Below are 16,341 nucleotides of genomic sequence, written 5' to 3'. Positions count from 1 at the left end.
CATGACAACAGGAGGGTCTAGAGATATGTTCTCCAGATTTTCCAGCCCTATCCAACAGCATTCGTGGGTGTAAACTTGGAGGCATCAGACATTACCTTTAAATGAATGGATCAAGTTAATAAATTATTATTTAAAAATTGTTTACACATATTTATTGAGTGTCTATAAAAAGTAAAATTTGGGCAGGAAAGAATAAAACCCAGAATGGCCTGAAATTCATAGCAAAGGTTAAAGGAAAAAATACATTTTCTCTATTAGCTATCTCTATTTCAGAGAACTAGACCAGAAAGGCCAATGCTGGGAAAAGGTTGGAGCTATTAAGAGTGGGGCTGTGGGACTCCTTGACCCCTCATTACATGCTTGGAAAGAACAGAGAAACTATCATGTGAAAATATAGTAGGATAAAATCTGAACGTTTATAATGAAGACCATTTACCAGACCCGGGTGCACTCCATTCAACAGAATGACAGAAGCTGCTTCTCAAAGTCATGAAGATCAGAGTTGCCTCAAGCCTGGAAAATAGCAGTTGTCCAATTTTCAGAATGGTAGAAATAATATATTTCAATATATATAGAAGAGTAAATTGTATTTTGATCTTTTTCAAACTAAAAATGGATTGGTATTAATTAGATGACATGTAAGCACATAGAAAAGATGGGCACTGATAAGAAGAATGGGTTCACCAAGAGCAAGTTAAGCCATATTAATAACTTACCAGGTCAGAAGAATGCCCAGAGAGCTGAGTCAAGGATAAAATTTAGGCCCATGTGCTCTATATTGGTCATGGCATAACTCGGTTTTAAGAGAACTTCTAGTTGCCAACTAAGAGACATAGTTTTGCTGGTTTTCAGAGGATGACAAGAGTATTTCATGAAAAAAGGTACATGAGAAGAAAAGATTCTGAATACAGTATATCATCAAATATTGGAACAGCTGCCATGTGGAAATGAAATTAGACTATGGAGTTAGAGGGCAGAATGAACACCAGTAGGTGAAAGTGACGTGAAGGCCAAGGTGGACTTGATGATGAGAGCCATTTCTACCAACTAGAACTGTCCAATGACAGAAGTAGCATGCCTCATAGTGGAGAGAGCTCTCTGTCCTTGGAAGTATTCAAAACCAGAGTAGATGTTTCCTCATGAAGAATGTCTGAGAGTGAATCCTTGAAAGGAGAGCTTGCTAGATGCCTAAGGCACAATCCAACTGTAGGGTTCTATGATTCTTTAATCGATATTCATGGCTTGGTCTTTTAAATAGTTCTATTGCATAGTTTTTATGTGCTTGTCTTTACTGAATGCTACCTTTCTCGGTAGGTTATCACAAAGGCACTCACACCATCTCAACAGCTCTCTTCAACCCCCGTCAACCTCCCACAAATAAACCTGGCACATCCGCTGATGCCTCAGTACTAAGCTCAGTTTCCCTGAATTTAGATGCCACTCTTATTTCACTGAACCCAGATAAGTGCAGGTCACCCCAGGGGCCATTATATGGCCCTAGCTCACCTCAGATACCAATAGTGTTGCTTCCCTCCACCTTTGTTTTAGATCTCAATATCAGTGTGGGTGTGACTGCGCTCACCTTCCAGCTGACTGCTTTGCAGTGATGAGAACCCGAATTCCCCCTCCTTTACCCCTTCCCAACCTGGGCTCACCAGAACACTCCAAGGAGATGGAATTCCTGAGGAGGCTCTGCTATCCTCTCTGTCCCAGCTTCAAGGGCTCAAATGGAAGGTAGAGCAAAAGAAGGTGGAGTGATAGTAGCTTTCATAGAACTGGAAGGAGAAGCAACAGGAGAACTTGTATTTCCAGGATGAATGTCCTTCCAGATGAAGACTCCAAATGAAGTGGCCCTCATTTGATGAGCTGGAAGTGACTAGGGCAAGACAAGTGATGCCTACAATTTTAGAATCCAATACATGTATTTGATTGTGGGATACAATCCCAGTACTCACTGGAGGGGTTGTGCAATATAAAGGCTGTGCTTTATATTATTTTCCTAAAAGAATAACAAATTCCGACATCTTAAAAACATCTGGCCCCAAAGATTCAAATAAGGTGTCATGAGCCTCTACTGTATTAATTACAGCTGCTTGTCCCCACTATCTGCAGGAGGTTCTGGTTTGCCACTACTTTTTTGGTTTTTGCTTTAGGCAAACAATGTAGGCTCTCAGGTATTTAAGCCAGTCCCAAATTCCTCATTTCTAACACCATAATAACAAAATCTACCTCATGTGGTTGCTGGAAGAATTAAGTGAGTGAGATAGTGAGACAATGCCAAGCAACATAAGAATCACTGAATTAATGGCAATGCATATTCATTATATATAAGATCTGTCCTGTTTTGGGGTACATTGAAATGTACAAAGTGCTTTCACATGAATTTTTATTCCATGTGGTGTGAGTCCATTTTTTTGCACTATCACATCCCTCTGGGCTCAATCTTCTTTGCTTTCTCAGGAGGGCATTCTTAGCCCTTCTCTTATTCTTTCAGTATTCTTTCTCAATCTAATCTCCCCTGTCTTCAAAAGAAATGTGGATACTGCCCTCAGCAACCCAATCTCCTTACATATTTAGTTTTTTGGGGGGATAGGGGTGGGGATGGGGGGGGACCTGTGCCACGCAGCTTGTGGGATCTTTGTTCCCCAACCAGGGGTTGAACCCAGGCCTTCAGCAGTGAAAGCACAGAGTCCTAACCACTGGACCACCAGGGAATTCCCAAGTTTCTTTTTAAAAAAAATATAGTGGGCTTCCCTGGTGGCGCAGTGGCCCTGGCCCGGGAAGATCCCACATGCTGCAGAGCAACTAAGCCCATGCGCCACAACTACTGAGCCTGAGCTCTAGAGCCCGCGAGCCACAACTACTGAGCCCGTGAGCCATAACTACTGAAGCCTGCGCACCTAGAGCCCATGCTCCGCAGCAAGAGAAGCTACAACGAGAAGCCCGTGCACCGCAACGAAGAGTAGCCCCCACTCACTGCAACTAGAGAAAGCCCGCGCACAGCAACGAAGACACAACACAGCCAAATATATATATATATATATATATATATAGTAGTGTTTAGTTATGTCTTCCCTGTATCCATTCTTCCTGCTCTCCTTGCCTTCCACAATAAGAGCCAGCCCTCTGTCTCAGTCACTGTTGTACATGCTTACATTCCATGCTGGCTTGAGCAAGAAACAATGCCGTACTTACTAGAAAAAGAATAATTTTAATCAAGATGCTGTCAACAGGATGACTTGTCTCATGAAATCAGCCCAGGACACAGAAGTAATCACATCTGTGGTTCTTGGGTCCACTTATTCCTTATTGCCACTTATAGCTCAAACTGAAGGTAAAACAAAAGGTGAGTGACAGTAGCTTTCACAGAAGTGGAAGGAGAGGTGACAGTTCTACCACTGTACTTATTTCTGTTCCCCATACTTGCCAATCACTAGTACTTTTGTGTAGTCTTACATCTATTCTGGGTTTGGCTGCTATGATGGCCATGATAATTTGCCTTATAGACCTTCATAATACACAGATCTTAATTGACTGAAGGACCCAGCTATGCTTTAAAATCTATCTCTGAGGCCACATCTCCCAAGGGCTGCTCCCTGCCAGTAGCTGAGTGCAGTGAGGATGCAAAGGCAGACCCATTCCTGGGAGACATAGGACTCTCTGTTGGCTGACTTTGGCTCAGTGACTCCACAATAACTTTGATGAATTTAGACTTCATGGCAGGCAGTCTTGGATACTTTCTCTCCCTGTCTTCCTTATTCAGAGTCAGATTTGCTTCATGTTCTAAGGTGTCTCCCATCCTTCCTAAGTACCTTCCTATTTCCTTTCACATAGGTATTTTCCCTAATATAGTCCTTGTATATTTAATCCTGCTCAGCATTTGCTTTTTGGAGAATCTGGAATAACATAGCTGTCATCCTGCCAGCCCCTTCTATGGCTATGTGCTGTGGGCACTTTGAACTCTGCTTTGTTCCAGACATAACTGTCTTGATATTGCTTCCCTTTCCTCACCCTGCCTCACAGCCACAGGGGAGTCTGTGCACTGTTATAATTAGTAGTTTATTTATTAAGCCCATAAACATAGAAGGTGCTGTGTTGATCACCTTTATTAGCTTATAGTCATCTGGCACATACCCATGAGCATAGGACATTCAGAGAGCAGAAAAACCATTAAATCAGAAAGAAATGAAGGTATTTCATACTGATAAATCACAGGAATGCTTAGAGGTTTGGCAGCCATGTAATTTCTCAGCCTTAAAAAAAAAGGTGAAATCTTGCCATTTGCTACAACATGTATAGACTTGAGGGTATTATGCTAAGTGAAATAAGTCATTCGAAGAAAGACAAATACCATGTGATTTCACCACATGTGGAATATTTTTTTTAATTTTAAAATAAATGATCAAGCTGAACCATACAAAAACAAACACATAGGTACAAAAACAGGGCAATGGTTACCAGAGGGGAAGAGTGGAGGGGGGAGGGAGAAGTGAATAAAGGGAGTCAACTGTGCGGCAAGAGATGGAAAGTAAATCTTTGATGGTGAGCACACTGTAGTGTATACAGAAGTTGAAATATAATACTGTATGCATAAAAAATGTTATAAACAAAAAAATGAGTAAAATGATATCCTGGCAGGGCACAGAAAGCCAGGCAAGAGCCAAGGGGGCAGCTGCACTTCCCTGAAGGGTCTCTCCCAAGGTAGGCGGTTCTAGCGCTCAGGCTGACCCAAGACCCCACTGCCCACCAAGGCAACCAAGCAGAGTCTGCAGGGCAGCGGGTTCTGGGGGCGGATTACAGCCTAGTTGTGTTCCTAAAAGCTCAACGCCATTCTGGCCTGCACTGTCAGGGAGAGCCAAATAAATTTCCACCTGAAGCTTCTTATGGCCTGCAGAGAACGGGTCAAGAGGGGCCTCCTTGCCAGGACAAAATCTTCCCTTGGCCTTGGTGGACAGGTACCACAGAAGCTGGTTTTGAGGGAGACGGAGGAAGGGAGCAACAGTGGCCCAAACAGTGATCTTGAGTTGAGATGTCTGCAAGTTACTCTCAAATGGTGTAACAAATCATGTACATGGAGAGAGAGTTAGAATGCAAATATGAGGGAATGTTAAATGGTGCATTTAGGGGAAGAACATATGCTGTTACTATTCTTGCAAATTTTAGGAGGTTTCAAAGTAGGTTTTTTTTGTTTGTTTTTTAAAGGAGTAATTGGTACTCAAGTCCTAAGTTCTCTTTAGATGGACACTGAAAGTGAGGCTGTAGGTATCTGAGATGACCGGAGGAGTGGAGGCGAGGGAGTGCCCAGGCTGCTCATCACATCTCCCCTCTCCCAGCGTGGGAGATGCCTTGGACCATGGGGACCGACCTCAATGGCCTAAGGATTCTGTACAGAGACTTTACTGCATCTGGACATTGGGGCACAGCACACTTCTGCGGAAGAAGTAAAGGCGGCTACGTGTGACGCCTCAAAAACGAGCTTCTCTAAGCGGGAATCGAACCGGGACCACGAAGGTGAAAGCGCCAAATCCTAGCCACTAGACCACCAGGGACCTGAGTACAAACGCCTTGTAAGTGATGATAGGAAGCCTAAAATGAGTGTCTGCTATCTCCCGCCCTCCCGTTCCGAGTGCCGCACCTCCCTCCAAGGAACTGTACCCGAAGAACGTTCCCTCCCTGCTTTCTCCAAAAGAGGAGCCCCACACGAAAGGCCGAGCACTCTGCGGGACAGTGGACGCGCCCGCGAGGCCCGCCGGGGCCGCAAGTCCCGAGCGAGTTGCCCCATCTGGGCCGCACCTCAGAACTGCCCTGGAGCCGCGCCTTTGCCAGGCGACCGCGTGTGGAGAGCAGCCGCCGGGGCAGGGGCTGTAGAGACAGGAGGGGAGGCGCGCGGGGTGAGACCCCGGGATTCCCAACACCATAAAAGACACCCGGCGGATGCAAGATCGGGGACGGCTGGACGGAAAACGCTTTCAAGCAAGGCTGCGCGCCCGGACCTGGATTCCGGGTCTTCCCCTCACTACCTGCGGCGCCTGCCGTTCTTCCGCCTTAGATGACGCCAACTCCAGGTCCTAAGGCTCCGACCAAGAGTTGTCTGTGACGCAGCGTTTTCCTCAGACCCCACATGCAATTAGTTAGGACTTCGTGTTTGCTTCTCGGTCAGGTGGACTTCGGCCTACACAGTCCCTCCCTTTCGCGACTCTGGACTTGGGCAAACGACTCTCCTGATAAAGGCGGGGAAATCAGTGTAACGCTCGGCTCCCTCACCCTGAACCTCGGATGGGGGCGTTGGGCGACTCTTGCGCTTTTTCCTGGGCTGCGTCCCTCTTCCGGGCCCGTCTTCGAGGCCAGGGGCGGGGCCGGGTGCCCTCAGCGCGCTCCTCTCCCGGCTCTGGAGCCCCGCGCCTTCCCTTGCGGCTGCAGCGAGGCTCCAGGGGCCGCCTGATCGGGTTTGCGGGCCCCAGCTGCGCGGGTGTGTGTTTGTGGTCCCTCGGGGGCCCGCTGTCCCTCCGCCCCTGTCGGGGAAAGGACGACCGCCCTCTCGTCCTGTCCACGTGGGACAGCAGCGCGCCGGACGCGACCGAAAGACGGCGAATCCGTTCCTCTGGCTGCGCGTGGGAGGTGAAAACTGGAACCTGGAGGGGAGGGAAAAGGGGGGAAATCTCATGAAATGTCCTGATCTAAAGCTATTTTCAAGTCCGCCTCTTTGGGGACTCAGCCCTCCAGCGCTGGCGAGGATGCTGCAGTCCGGTCGCACCCTCGACGGCACTTGGAATCGACGCGGAACAAGGCAGAGCCCCGCGGCTTGGGGGTCAGTGCGCACGCTGCCCGCGCCTTCCTCGGGGTCGGAGCACTTGAACCACAAGTGTGAAGGAAACGCGGTGACCGCCACACTAAGAAAGAAGAAAAGCAACCGCTGGAGAAAATGGCACATGCTTCCCCAAACTTGTAAAGCTTTACTTTTAAAGGAAACCAGACAGGGAGACACAGACACACAGACAGACAACGTTGCATTAAAGTCTTTCAGCAAAAAGAAAGTCATCTGCCTACTGGCCGTGTGCTGTGAGGTGAACACGAAACCCCCTCCAGACACCGGCTTTCTGGGAAAACCTCTTTGACTTCCTAGGTTAAAATTCGCTCTCCATGACCTGTTGAAGTGGAAAATTATAAAAGGCAAATAAAAGACGTTTCAGACATTGTAAAAGGTAAAACAAAACTGTTCCTCAAGAAGAATGTCAAGTACGATGAGCGAGGAATGCACAACCGTGAGATCGGCGTGGACCGCGCCTGCGGCTTTCTGCTGGGCCTGGTCTTCAAACGAAGTCAATACAGGCCGGGAAGCGCGGCTCGGCCTGCCTTGATATTCGATGTTTTTCCAACAGCCAAATGACCCGAGACGTCAGCCTTTGCTACGGTTCCTGCTAAACGTGAAAGTGTGATTAAAGTACTGGACTTCAACTAGGCGACTAGAATAAGCCACAGCGGCAGGAACCTGAGGAAGCCCCTTTGCCGGGAGACGCCGGAGAAGGGCTGCTACGAAAGGGCTTGCAAGGAAGGAGCGCGCAGGCCAGGCGCAACAGAGCAGAGGGGAAGGAGGGGAGGAAGGGGAAGGAGGGGAGGAAGGGGAGGAAGGGGAGAGAGGGGAGGGAGGGAGGGGTGGAGGGAGGGAAGGGCGGGTCCTATGGTTCCTGGGTGAATTCGAAGCATCGATCATTTCCGAGAGCCCAGAGCACTAACCGCCTGCGCCGTGAAAAGGGCCACCGAGGCGCGGGTCCGCAGCCTTGGAGGGGCGGTGTCCACGCTGCTGAGATGCGAGGTCGCATGGGGGCTCAGGCTCACCTAACCCCCGGCTCCTGCGGCTTCCAGGAGCTGGAGATTCAGCGGGGGCGACCCCTGCACTCGGTGCATAGCTGTGTGTTGGATGCGGGATCGGGAAGTCAAGCTGGGGGGGGCCCCGGGGGCCCCAGGGAGCTCGCTTCGGGGGAGGCGAGGAACCCTAAGCCAGGGTCTCTCGGGAGCTGCAGCCTCCTTACCTGAGGGCTTGCCTGTGCTCCCAGGGTCCTTTCCTTTCGAAAATATTTGTGCCCAGTCGTGGCAAGAGATACAGTTCTTGGATGTGTCTTTAAAAAAGTGGAAGGGAGCTGTTTCCATAGTGTAGTGGTTATCACGTTCGCCTAACACGCGAAAGGTCCCTGGTTCGAAACCAGGCGGAAACAAGTGGGTTATTTTCTGAAACTAACATTCACGTTTAAAAACCAAAAAACGGGGCGAGTGGGATGGATGGAGGTAGCGCGTGCAGCTGTATTTTTATCCCCCCGAAATACAGGAGGAGTTCCCTTATTGCCTGAGAGCCTACTCAGCACTAGGAACCATCCCTCCTTTGTCTGCTCTGTGTCACTTTAAGACAAGGCCACAGACAGACCAAGAAGGGCACAGGACAAAGCCAACTTAAGGTTATCTTTACGTTCGGAAATCCCCTCACCTTCTCATGTGGCGCCTAAATCTCCTCTACACGCTGACACGTATTTTGTCTCTGAAAACAAGAAGTTTATCCCTGTGAAGCTCACTTGCTTACCCCACCTCAGCACACTTGCGGAACACGTTGATTTGCGTGACGGAACAAAAGAGACAAAGCCAACTCCGCACCGGGTGCTCGACCCAAAGACACGTAGACGACTTTCAGGCTCCAGAACTGCAGCTGGTAGGGGCACGTAAAGGAGTCCTTACACGTGCCATTATCAGGAGAGCCCCTGTAGTGAGGTCAGAGATCAGGAAGTAGACGGAATTGCTCATCAGCCGCTGAGAGCCAAGTCAGCACCTGACTCATAAGGAAACCGAGGTTCAGAAAGAGAGCGTGACCTTGGCTCTGCCGCACACAGCGCTAAAGCTAGACCAGGATGGAACCTAGCCTGTTACCCTTCGGCCTGGCCTCAGAGCCCAAAGCGTCGCCCAGGACAGGAGAGGTCAAAGGTGATGAGCAGCGGGGCAAGGGCTGGGAGCCTGGCACAGCTGCCTTCAGCCCTGGGCCGCTGGGAATCGCCTCCTTTTCTGCTCTGCCATTCTCAAAAATCTAACCTTACTCTTACAGTTTTCAACTGGAGAAGCCAAATTATGGAGGTTTGTTATGTCTGGTTGCCTGGTAGCTACAATTTGGCGTTTTACTGCTGCAGCCCGGATTCGATTCCAGGTCAGGAAAGCTCTAAGTTGTGCTAAATCTTCCTCTTCCCGAACAGAGGGAGTTTGCCAGAAGGGCGATGCAAGACCCTCCTCAGGGTTCCTATTGCCAGGCACCCTTCATGTGGGGGAGGGGAAATGTGATGAACCACCAGGGCTTCTGCCCTCCACTCTTTTCTTCCTTTATTTCAGAAACCTAGTGTCTCACATATGGAGTTTTCATCCAAAGAGCACCTGGGACTTAACTTCGAAAAACTCATTAAGAAAACAAAAACATAAAACCTTTTAAATATACAAAAATTTTGAAACACTAACATTGTCTACTCTGTACCTAATCTCACAGTTAACATTTTCCCACGCTTGCTTTCTCACTCTCTCTCCATATGCATGATTTGCTACACCATTTGAGAGTAACTTACAGACATCTCAACTCAAGATCACTGGTTGGGCCACTGTTGCTCCTTTCCTTTGGCATCTCCTTCAAAACCAGCTTCTGCGGGACCTGTCCTCCAAGGACAGGAGGAAGCTTTGTCTTCGTGAGAAGGCCCCTCTTGCCACTTCAGAAACCTGGAATCTGTTCTCTTCAGGCTGTAGAGCAGCTTCAGGTGGTGTTTTATTTGGCTCTCCCCTGAGTTGATGTTCGATGTTTTTCTGACAGCCAAATGACCTGAGACGTCAGCCTTTGCTACGGTTCCTGCTAAACGTGAAAGTGTGATTAAAGTACTGGACTTCAACTAGACGACTAGAATAAGCCACAGCGGCAGGCAGGAACCTGAGGAAGCCCCTTTGCCCGGGGACAACGCTGGAGAAGCGCTGCTGCGAAAGGGCTTGCGAAGAAGGAGCGCGCGGGTCAGGCGCACCAGAGCAGAGGGGAGGGAGGGGAGGTGGGGAGGAAGGGGAGGGAGGGGGCAGCGTGAGGGAGGAAGGGGGAGGGGAGGGCGACTCCTATGGGTCCTGGGTGGATTCGAATCACCGCTCATTTCCGAGAGCCGAGCGCACTGACCGCCAGCTCCGTGAAAAGGGCCACCAAGGCTCGGGTCTACAGCCAAGAGGGGCGGTGTCCACGCTGCTGTGAGGCGGGTCGCCTGAGGCCTAGACGCACCTAACCCCCTGCTCCTGCGGCTTCAGGGAGCTGGGGAGTCACCGGGGGGATCCCTGAACTCCGGCGCTAGGCTGAGGAACTGGAGACCCTGCGTTGGATGTGGGAGCCCGAAGCTAGACTGTGGGGGCCCCAGGGACCTTGCTTCGCGGGAGGTGAGGAACCCTAAGCTAACACCTCTCGGGAGCTGCAGTGTACTTGCCTGAGAGATCGCAGGTGCTCTCAGGATCCTTTCCCTTTAAAATTTTTTGGTGAGCCAGTCGTGGCAAGACATAATACATTTCTTGGAAGTTTCTTTAGACTGCCCTTCTCTCGTGGTTTCCCTAGTGTAGTGGTTATCACATTCGCCTAACACGCGAGAGGTCCTCGGTTCGAAACCGGGCGGAAACAAACAAGAGTTACTTCTCTTTGTTTTTTTCCCCTGAAACTTACATTCACGTTTAAAAACCAGAAAGGGGGCGAGTGGGATGGGTTGTGGCAGAATGTGTAGCTGCGTTTCTGTCTCCCCAAACCCAGGAGGAGTTCCGTTACCACCTGAAGCCTCCTCAGCACTAGGAACCAGCCCTCCTTTCTCTGCTCTGAGGCACTTTGGAGACCAGGCCACAGACATTCCAAGGAAGGCACAGGAGAAGGCCGACTTCAGGTTATCTTTAAATCTGGAAATCCCTTCACCTTCTCATCTGGCGCCTAAATCTCCTCTACACGCTGACACGTATTGTCTCTGAAATCCAAGAAATGCATCCCTGTGAAGCAACCCTGGCTTTCCCTCACCCCAGCACACTTGTGAAACAATTTGATTTGCGTGACAGAAAAAAAGAGGATGAATTCAACTCTGCACCAGGGGCTCGAGCCAGACACGAAGATGAAGAATTTCAGGCTCCACGAATTGAGCTGGTCGGGAGGAAAAGGAGCCGGTAACATGCAGTTATCAGGAGAGCCCCCGGAGCCAGGTCAGAGATTAGGAAGTAGACGGATCCACTCATCATCACCTGCTGAGAACCAAGTCTGCCCCTGAGTCATAAGGAAAGTGAGGTTCAGAAAGAGAGCATGACTTTGGCTCTGCTGCACACAGCGCTAAAGCTAGAGTAGGATGGAACCCAGCCTGATACCTTGTAGCTTGGCCTCAGAGCCCAAAGCGTCGCCCAGGCGGGGAGTGGTGAAGGGTGATGAGCTGCGTTCAGACCTGGGCTCTGGGAATCGCCTTTTTTCTGCTCTCTGCATCTCTAAAATCTAACTTTTACTGGGGTAGACTGCCTATCTCCACTTTACTTAGTTATTCTGTGGTTTTATCTTGTTTCTTCATTTGGAACATATTCTTCTGTCACCTCATTTTGCCTAATGTACGTTTTAAATTTCCATGTGTGTGGTACGTTGGTTACTTTTCCTGACCTTTGAGAAGTAGCCATTTGTAGGGGACTTCCTGTGGGTACCAGCAGCCCACTACCCTCTCATCACCAGATCTATATGCTCTAGGGGTGCCCTGTATGTGGGCTGCATGGGTCCTTCTGTTGTGCCTGGCTGACTGCAGTGCATGGTCTGGTAGGATTAGTTGGTCCCCGTCTCTTTGGTTGTCAGGCCCTGCCTCGTTTGGAATCTGCAGCCGCTAGTTGGCACTGCCGGGTCAAGAGGCAACTGGCTGTGGAACCCCCATGGGGGTTGGGGGTGGGGGCTAGTGCTGCCTCACTGGTGGGTGAAGCCAGGTGCTAGGGCTAGTGCTAGTGCTGGCCCACTGGTGGGCAGAGCGGGGTCCTGGGGTTTGGCTGCAAGGCCCAAGAGTCCCAGAGCTGGTGTCAGAGTGCTGGTGGGTGGGGCTGGTTCCCGACACAGCTGACTGTGGGGGTTCTGGGTGTCCTGATACTTGTGTTGGGCTGCTAGTGGGCGGGGCCAGGGTCTAGCCAGTCCCAGGGCTGGTGAACACATGGGACAGTTTAAAGAAAAGTAATAACCTTGGATTGTTATTATTTGGATGGTTATAAACCTTGGGTTTATAACATATGCAAAGTAAAATGCATGGCAACAAAAGCATAAAGGCAGGCAGGGGAGAAATGTGAACTGGTATGACTTTACTTGAAGGCAGCCTGTGGTAAGTTACAGATGTCTGCTCTAGAGCCTAAAGCAATTGCTGAAATAACAAGAGTTATAGCTAGTAAGTCAACAAAGGCAAGAAAATGGAATCATATACAAAACTATGTATAATCTATGAGAAATTGCTCTTCTGGCTTTCTACCCTATGGACATGTGTACAAGAATGATGACTGCAGCATTACTTGTAATAATAAATGCATAGAACCAAATTAATTTCAAAGTATATGCAAAGGGGTAAAAAAATACTATACAGACAATGGAAGAAACTTCATTGATTATGGGAATTCACAGGGTAGTGATGAGTCTACTCTTGAGGATTCCTCAATTCCCAGTGACCTGTTTTCCTCCTGAGCTCCTCTCGGAGGATCGATGATGATCTGGCCTTAGTTAGATCCTCCTGTTGTGCACAAAATGCAGAGTACAGGAACATAGTAGTGGAGGAGGCTGTCTCGGCCTTTGAGGGAGAGGGTGTGTAGAAAAAATGAGGACCCCGAAAACTCTGTATTACAGGTGGCAGAAAGATGCGTCTTTGAGTGGGTTTGAACCACCACCCCGTCGGTTAAAAGCCGAACGCACTAACCGGCTGCGCCACAGAGACAGCTATGAGTTGGTCTTTCTCTCTCCTCCCTCATCTCATCCCCAGCGAGAGCAAGCACGCCTTCCACTCTATGCCGAGGCACTCGCCTTTAGCAGTGCAGTCGTACCTGCTCAAAAGAGCCCGGGAAAACCGGAGAAGCCCGTGGGAAAGCCGTGCGTCGGGCGATTCCGAAGGCAGAAGGGCAGCCGAGCGTCCCCGCCGCGCCTTGCTCCACACCCGCCGCAGATGCCAGCGCCTCGGAGACGACCGGGGCCACGAGCCCCCAAGCCTGAGCCGAGTGGGGCCCAAGGGAAGCTGAATGCCGGGTGGGCTCCGTGACGGCTCCCCGTTTGCTCCGCCTTCACCCGACCATCTGCCCCGCAGGTTTAGTAGGTGTGCTCGGTATGGCTGCGTCGGGAAAAAGATCAGGTCAAAAGAGGAAACGTGAAAAGGAGCGAAAGCAAGCAGAGGCATGGATGAGACAAGGACACCTCCCAGGAAGCCTGTGAGGAGGCTCGGGCCAGATCCGGAGAGATAAAAATTGCTTTTATTAAGTAGCAGAATGGGGAGGGAGAATCGGAGAAGAGCATGAAAGAGAAAAGCACGAACATCTGTAGGTGTCCAAGAATAAAACAGCAAAAGCAGTGTGAATATATTTACCTTCAAAAAATGACGGGAAGTGCAGTGACTGCCAGCCGGCCTGTGGCGCATCATGACCGTATGGCGGTTAATACTATGTGGTGGCCGCAGTAATCTCGGCTCAAATCCGAGCTATAGCAGGGTGGTGTCTGTGACTGGTCTCTCGGTTTGCTTTTTTTTTTTTTTAACATCTTTATTGTAGTATAATTGCTTTACAATGGTGTGTTAGTTTCTGCTCGGTTTGCTTTTAATGCCAGCACCAGCTACGCCCCTTAAGAAGCGGTCAGAGATCGGAGTATACCGCCGGCCACACAGCGCGATGCGATCAGAAGAGGAGTAAATCTTACGGTGCACAAACCTGCGGGTGGCCTTGTCTCACTACTGACCAGATAATGTTTCTAAGGGTGAAATACAGCCTCTCAAGGAGGCTTGTCTGTACGTTCCGCTAATTAAATAGTGCCGTCATTACCATTTTTCTGGTAAAGATAGTTCAAGTATCAGTGTTGGGTTTTTTCTAAACGAAAACGAGGTTTTAATGAGTTTACAATAAAATGCAAACTAGTTGTCATCATCTACACCAGATTGTCTCCATCCATCATCTACTAATTTTTATGGGAACAGTAAATCATTGAGCTACAGTTCACATAGAGTTAAAAGCACAAATCTTTATAACACAGTTTTTTGAATTTTAGCAAATGTAACTATTACCCAGATCAAGTTATAGAATATTGCCATCATCCCAGAAATGTCCCCTGAGCCTCTTTCCAGGCAATTCCTACTTTCTCTCTCTTAGTTGATTACTATTTTGAGGTCTATTGCTGAAATAACTATTGCCTGCTATTGAAATTCAAATGAATGAATGTATTTTTTTGTATCTGGCTTTTTAAATACAACAATATGTTCATTAAACATAACTACATTATCGTGTATATCACTTCTTAATTTTGGTATTATTGAAGTAATTTCGGTGTTATCTGTTGTTATTTGTAGAATATTCTTGGTGTTTTGATGAATATTCTTTACCAATCCTTTCGTATACTTGTGCATTCATAGAAGTACTGCGACTGCTGGGTCATGGAGTAGGAACAAGATTAACTTTATCAGAAACTGACAAATAGTACTCTGAAATGGTTTCAAACCAGTAACTATGGTTGGAATTTCTCTGCCTTCTTGCCAGCATTTGGTGCACTAATTCTTTTAAATATAGCCATGCTGGAGGGTGTGTAATGATATCTCCATATAGTATTAACGTGCATTTCCCTAATGAATAAAAATGTGAAGAATATTTTCTTGTAACTTTTGGTCATTAAGATATCTTCCTTTGTGATCCAGGACGACCTTGGCTTAGCCTTCCCAGGAAAAGGAAACAGGGTCGGGTGGTCAGTCGCCGTGCAGGTGGATCCTCCCGAGGTGTCTCTCCGAGACAGAGACCCAGACTCGGGGTGTTTGGAGCGGCGACTTGTGCAGATCAATGACTGGCACGGCATCAGCGCCCCCTTCCGGCCTCCCAGGCCTTTGCCATCTCCACGCACTCCTCAGTTAAGCAAGGGCAGAGAACTGTCAGTTGAGACAGCGCAATGGCTGCAGGTTGGTCTGTTTGGAGCTGCTGCTGAAAGGTGGTCGGTGTTGTGGGCTGTGCAGTGAGTTCTCCTCTGTGTGTGTGTGTGTGTTGGGGGGAGATTGGGGAGGAGATGTGGGAGGGGAGGTCTTCGCTTGAATTCCTTTGAGGAAAGAGGTTTAGAAAAACAGCGTGGGGCGGGTGGAAGGGAGGGTGGCGACCCTGAGTGAACCTTGGAGGGGTGGAAGGCTTCACTGTGCCTGCGGGGTATGTGCCCCTAGTTACCTGGCAGGAAAGATGCCATGATCACGATGGTGGCTTTCCCAGCGCGACGCTTGTCCATTGCACTCAGGAAGTGCTGACTTTAGGGATTTCCCCAAATGTGGGAAAATTGACCTCGGAATTTGTGCTAGTAGGGGTATGTATTTGCGCTCTACGCTATCCCTCTGTGTATGGCAGGGGAGTTCTCTTCTGTGGTGCCTCACGGCACTCCGCTGGCTCAGGCCCAGGGCGAGAGGCGCCCCACACCCAGGGCTCCAGCCCACATCTTCCTGGCTTTCCTATTCCGGGACCAAAGTGTATGGAGGGGCCCTGCCACTTGCTTCAGGCCTCCCGTCTGCAGGCTTGCCGGCAGGCATCAGCAAGAGAAAGGTCACATGGCGGGGGTGGTGGGAAAGCCACTGTCCTTTATTCCACCCTGTAGCCAACTTGTCAGTGTTAAATACCTTTAACAAAAATTTTCCAACAATCAAACGCTTGGGGCCAATTGCCTTAGCTTGTTACTTTCTCAGTTCAAGGACTCTAGGTAATTGGCACAATACCCTGGATTAGCTCAAATGGAGAATTTTTTCTCACTCTCTTCTGTTTTGTCTCCTTTCTTCAGTTCTTAGGTAATAACATCCTAATAAAATGGTTGGCAACAACAACACAAGTATATCACTGTATCTTGGGGAATGTTAGTGCTTTCATTGTTCATATGCTTGTCTACCCAATTTGTGCTTGGAGCCAAGGAAGAAGAGCTCTGCCATGGGCCCCACTCTGGCACTCCTCTGGCTGTGCCTTCTTCCATTAGGCAAGGATCATGTGGAGCCAAAAGGACATTCCCACATGGTGCCCATGTCCTCCCTCCCCCATAGGGCTGTCAAATGTGTAACGAATCCCAGAGTCCCTTGCCCAAGTGTCTTTTAGCTCATGTATAGAGACTGTGGATCT

General features: G+C 49.1%; 3 non-coding genes across 3 annotated transcripts; all 3 read left to right on the top strand.

Annotated features, from left to right (window-relative positions):
* Positions 1-8,140: 8,140 nt before the first annotated feature.
* TRNAV-AAC (transfer RNA valine (anticodon AAC)) lies at positions 8,141-8,213 on the top strand. The gene has a single exon. It is a non-coding gene; the product is annotated as a tRNA-Val (tRNA).
* Positions 8,214-10,587: 2,374 nt separating this feature from the next.
* On the top strand, positions 10,588-10,660 carry TRNAV-AAC (transfer RNA valine (anticodon AAC)). The gene has a single exon. It is a non-coding gene; the product is annotated as a tRNA-Val (tRNA).
* Positions 10,661-15,406: 4,746 nt separating this feature from the next.
* Positions 15,407-15,576, top strand: LOC137763234 (U1 spliceosomal RNA). The gene has a single exon (XR_011073785.1). It is a non-coding gene; the product is annotated as a U1 spliceosomal RNA (small nuclear RNA).
* The last annotated feature ends 765 nt before the right edge of the window (positions 15,577-16,341 follow it).

This window comes from Eschrichtius robustus, chromosome 3, assembly GCF_028021215.1.
Source record: "Eschrichtius robustus isolate mEscRob2 chromosome 3, mEscRob2.pri, whole genome shotgun sequence".
Classification (NCBI taxonomy): domain Eukaryota; kingdom Metazoa; phylum Chordata; class Mammalia; order Artiodactyla; family Eschrichtiidae; genus Eschrichtius; species Eschrichtius robustus.
Note: the sequence above shows the minus strand (reverse complement) of the source record. Positions and strands in the feature narration are given on the sequence as shown.